Genomic DNA, 5,902 nt, shown 5'->3' with positions numbered 1-5,902 from the left:
AAACAGGAGGATAAAGGACACGAGTATTAGGTGCTTGCTAAAGAGGGGAATCAGAGCCAGGACAAGTACCACCTACAAATTACTGCAACTGTGCACAGCTGGGACAGCCCAGAACAGGAGAAGTAGGGAGATAATAAACTAGATATATAAGGCAGTCAGGGAGAGGTTGACCTGGTCCTGGGGACCTCTTATTATTGATCTAGATGCTCTAGAGTTCCTTGAGAAGAGATCCCTAGATAAACACTAGTAAAGACTGGGATAATTACTTGGTAGCCACTCTGCTAGACCCACAATACAAGGAAAAGCTAAGGTAATTTCTGTACTCAGCCAGAGACAGTGGGGTATTTGAAATTTCTGTGCTTACATTTGGTGGATGCATTCCCCCTGTGTGATAAAAGTGAGTGCTTATTCTTGGGGATGGCCTGCTAAACACTAAAGTCCTACTGTAGAGACAACTGCATTTAATAGTCTCAAAAATAAGTACAGTATCTCTAAACTGGGATTACTTGCCTGCCGTTCTCTGAAGGGAGTTGTGGTCAAGCTAATATGCAGAATTTCTGGAGAATTTCATGAAGAAGTTGGTGCTATGTTTAGAAGAAATTAGCTTTTTTCTATAAAGAATATTTGTGGCATAGTGGAAAGCTTCTCTAATATTGTAGGGCAATGTATATGCGATTGCAGAGCTAACAGTGTAATGTAATTTTGCATTCCCGTTGACTCATTTTTTGGCAATTTTTTGAGGAATTTTTAGTGGTTTTGCAAATTTATTAGTGAAATGCCTCAGATCTGCTCATCACTACAATTAAATGATGAGAATAGAAAAGACTGTGATTCTGGGAATCTACCTATAGGATCTGTAAGAAAGGTTTTGCATTTTTGTAAGTACAGACACTTTTCAACCTTGAGAAAAGATAAAATAGAAAGTAGGATATCTTGGACCTGATATTGTTGAATCGATCTGACATATAAAAAGTTAAACAAGTGAACTTTTAGTCAATAGATTGTTAATTCTAAAAATAAGAAGTGATTTAATTTTTAAGGCATGCTATAAATAACACTCACTTGTTGGACCTTTAGTGAATTGGCCCCTATATTTTTTGAGAGTAGTGTTGCCACCCGGTATTACAAATTTACCGGCAATGTAGCTGCCGTTAAATTTGTAATACACCTAACAAAAGCCAGTGGCCTGCCCCCAGCCTGGTCAAAACTAACCTTTTTCCTGCCGGCTTCTTGCCAAACGTGTGCCGTGGCTCCGCCCCTTTGCCATCAGGGCCCGCTTTTATTTCCCGCCCCCTCCACCAACCGGTGGAGATTTTTTTAAAAGGTGGCAAAGGTGTATATAACTTTTTTCTCCCTACATACTGTATAGAAAAAAAGTTAGTCAAAAGCTGGTTTTAAGTAAATCAACTTTTAATAACAGTCAGGTCTGTACAATACCTGAATGTTTAACAACAGAAGAAATACTCATACTTATTAGATGGAAATGGCTTGGTTCTATACCAGTGTAGGTCTAAACAGAAAGGGTCAATACCCCTACTACTCTTTTTCAGGACCCTATTGCCACCCTACCAACTATTTGGGATCTTAGGGCTGTCAGTGGCTAGCCCTCACAGTTTTGAACTACTAAAATGCCTGTTACAGAATCTAGCCCTCACACTGGCTAGTACTGTACCTTACAGCTTTGGATACAGGTTCACCCTCCTCACTGAATCTATGTTCATTTACAAAAAACATTGTGCAAAGTGCAATTTTCAGATACAAATCACCATGCTTTTTAACCACAATGCAGATCTTTTCCCCCACAATCCCAGACTGTGTCTTGAGTTACACCTGTATCATATATGGTAATACAGTAAATATGTTAACAGTACAGTACAACATCAGTACACTATAATATGTGGTAGCAAAAAGTGTCAAAATTGCCTTTTATCTTTAACTTTGCTGACATTTATTTTTGGTTCTTCAAGAACTCCTAGGTGGACCCAGATCAAATAATGCCCCTCAGGACAATGAGAGGGTTTATGAAAATAAGACAGTGATACAAAGGGACATGTTTTGAGACATGGATCTTCAATGTTTGCCATTGCAAATGAATGGCAATTATATTCACATTAATAAAAACTCATCATGGGTTTTTGTTCAGTGTTAATATGCTATTTTTCATACTGGAACTAAAAAATGTAATATTTTCCAGCAACTTGGCAATTAAAGTTTCCTGCATGCACTGCACTTAAAAATCAAAATGAACATTATTTTGAAGACAGCCATTTCAATAAAGCACATCGGAAAAAAAAGTGTGATAGCTTAAAAGATATTCTGTCATGATTTTTATGATGTCGTTTTTATTTCTAAATTACACTGTTTACACTGCAAATAATTCACTCTACCATGTAAAATTTAATTCCTGAAGCAGCAAGTGTATGTTTTTTATGTTGTAATATTGGTGTGTAGGCTGCCATCTCAGGTCATTTTGCCTGGTCATTTGCTTTCAGAAAGAGCCATTAGGATGGAATTGCGTTCTGGCAGGCTGTTGTTTCTCCTACTCAATGTAACTAGAGGTGTCACAGTGGGACCTGGATTTTACTATTGAGTGCTGTTCTTAGATCTACTAGGCAGCTGTTATCTTGTGTTAGGGATCTGCTATCTGGTTACCTTTCCATTGTTCTGTTGTTGGAGTGATATCACTCCAAATTGCAGTACAGCAGTAAAGAGTGACGGAAGTATATCAGAGCACATGTCACATGACTGGAGGCAGCTGGGAAACTGACAATATATCTAGCACGATGTCAGATTTCAAAATTAAATATAAAAAAATATGTTTGCTCATTTGAGAAACGTATTTCAGTACAGAGCTGAAGCAGCACTATTAATTGATGTGTTTTGAAAAAAAAAAACATTTTCCCCAGGACAGTATCCCTTTAAGGTTTTGGCTACTGCTGATTGTGTTTTATTCTCATAAAAGTTAAAGCTGTGGAGAAGCAAAATTATACAGCATTATCTTTGCAAATGCCCTGGGATACATATGCAAAACTCCATTTAACAAACAGTTTTCATTAATATTTTTGAAAAAATGGTCATGTGGTGAATTACCATTTCTAAATCCTGCAGTGCACAAACAATTATTGGCACCTAATGTGCAATAGGAGTTTTTTAACAACATTTTCCTTGAATCTTCAAAGCTTGCCTTGATGGTTTGCTGAGGTAATTGAACCACTCTTGAGTTGCTTTATACAAGATATCTTATCTCTCTTTCATTATCCAGTCTGTGGCTTCTGTTTTATTCCCATGAAATGTGTGTACACACTTTAGAAGCTCTCCTGAACAAGCTTACTTCTAACTTTCACAGAGCCCTTAGCACAATTTAAATACGAAAGAGATACTCAATAATAAGCTTTAATCTCATGTCTCCAATTCTCTCGTTCCATTCTTACGTCACTTCATAGCTTGTTCTTCTGTTGGCTTTTTTTTATCTAAGATAAACAATTTCGATCTATATGAAGATCATTGCTCAAAAGCTAGTGTATTTATCAGTAGAGTAAAATAGAAGGTTAAGCAAAAGTACTGTATTTACATGGCAATATTTGTTCTGGCTTTACTTACGTTAAAGCATATGTGCTCCTTAAGATGTCATTCAGGATGTAAAAATAGGTTGCATCAAATGTCACCCATTTCCACCTGAGATTCCATGAAGTTCTTTCTACTCTTATGTATTCCTTCAGTTAATTAAGCCTTCTTTGAAAGGTCCTCTACTTTCAGATCTCTTGTCTAACTGAAAACCAGAAAAAATTTCCCTTTGTAAAATTAATTAATAGGCTGAACAGATCAGACAAAACAATGATGCATTTGCTAAAAAAAAGCTTTAGGTAGTACTTCATGTAGTGGAGAATGTTCCCATTTAGCAGAAGTCCCTATTGCACTGGTAAATAACAAGTAGCTCAGAGAGATTTTCTTTGATCAGTGTGGCGGTTGTACAAGAATGGAGGTTGGATCTCACAGAAACATTATGTGGTTGAACTTATTAAAAGCACAGATATTTTTGATCTTTTTAATTTGTTTCCTATTTGATTAAACAAGCATAGGACTAAACTAAAAACAGTAAAACTACATTAAAGTATTCACATTGGCTCAAACTATTCACAACAAAACTTATGACTTTCCAGAAATATTCTCAGAGAGAGAGAGAGAGAGAGAGAGAGAGAGAGAGAGAGAGAAATTTGGTCTATAGTGATCTTGCCAATCACTAACATGAAAATGGCCAGTCTTCTACCTCTTGACTATATTTGGAATATTTCACCCAATAAAGAGTCCGCTGGGTATTATTTCCTTTATATATATATATATATATATATATATATATATATATATATATATATATATATATATATATATATATATATATATATATATATATATATATATACTGTATATATATATATATGCAGATGAGTATCAGCACTCCAAAATCAATCTTGATAAAAGCAGGGGTGCACGGTAAATCTTGTATACACCAATGTTTCACAGACCAGCACTCCCTTTAATATAAGACAAACAATCTTTTATTGTATCTTTATCCAACGTTTCGGTCCCTTTTGGGACCTTTTTCAAGGATGATACAGAATGTGATAAAACCAAACATTAAATAACCATGTGCTTCATACCCAACCAATCCGTGTCCTCGTGCTCGCTCCATATATATATGGAATCATTTACATAAGGGGGTAGTGATTTGTAATTCATTGTTCTGATTTGAAATTATCCCTTTCAATATGAAAAAAAACATTTTAGTTATATCATCTAATTTATCCCAGGTTCTCTCTACTTTTTCAGCCTATGGTTACATTAATATTTCATTCATACTGAATTTCCTTTTCCCATTTTCCATATGTTGAGTATCACTCTTTTCTAAACTGCCAGTTTTCTACTTTGTGTAATGTAACTGTTCGCCATGTTTATACAGTATACAGATGTTTACTTTGTTCTGCCTCTCAGGACCTCAGGCTGAATAGGAATGCAGTAAACGGTTTAAGCATAAGAATGAAGCAAAATCTATACAGAATTGAGAATAAAGGAACACAGTTATAGGGAAATGCCATAGTGTGTATGATTGAGTAGAGTTATATAAATATAGAATTGGATAAATATACAGTATAATTGGCAAAAACTGTACAAGTTGTTGCTGGAGATCGTAAAGAAGGAAGTCTGCCAATTTAAACAACTTTTCAGTTGTGTCCAGATACCTAAACCTATAGATTGTAAACTCTTTTGCAAGCAGAATGCACTGATTTCATATTTAATCTGTAAACAATTGTTTATTAAATTTTTGTATGATCCTTGATTGTCAAAAATATATGTAGTGCTTTGTAATTTGCTGGTGCTAAACAAATAAACAATGATGATTTAAATTTTGGTTTGAATGCTTTTCCTTCCTTTCAGTGGAATAACTATAGAGGAAGTAGACCTCACAGTCACAGGGGGGCTCAGGGGAGGGAGGGGCTCGCTACCTACAAAACATTTGCATGCCCCCAGGTGACGTTTTTTTGCCAATACGTCTCCTCCATCTTGCAGTTTATAATGCTGTTTGGTTGTGGCAGTAACTTTCCCAAGTAAAAGATTTAATTGCTTATTTTTCTATAGATAACTTCTCCTTTTGTATTTGTCTGGTTGATAGAGTGAGATACAAACAATCGAACTTTGAAATTCCAAACATGAGAGCTGCAGAAATATAAATTAATAAAATAATAATTATATCAGAATACCTTGTCAAATTTCGGTAAAGAATGGGCCTGTCCTTTATTTGTCTGTCTGGACACTAATTACAAGATTCCTTTACAACCCTTTTATTCAGAGTTTATTCCTAAATTAGATTAGAGCTCAAGCAATATCATCCACAATTGTCCCATGT

Source organism: Xenopus laevis, chromosome 2S (assembly GCF_017654675.1).
Source record: "Xenopus laevis strain J_2021 chromosome 2S, Xenopus_laevis_v10.1, whole genome shotgun sequence".
Taxonomy (NCBI): Eukaryota; Metazoa; Chordata; class Amphibia; order Anura; family Pipidae; genus Xenopus; species Xenopus laevis.
This window is presented reverse-complemented; position numbering follows the sequence as displayed.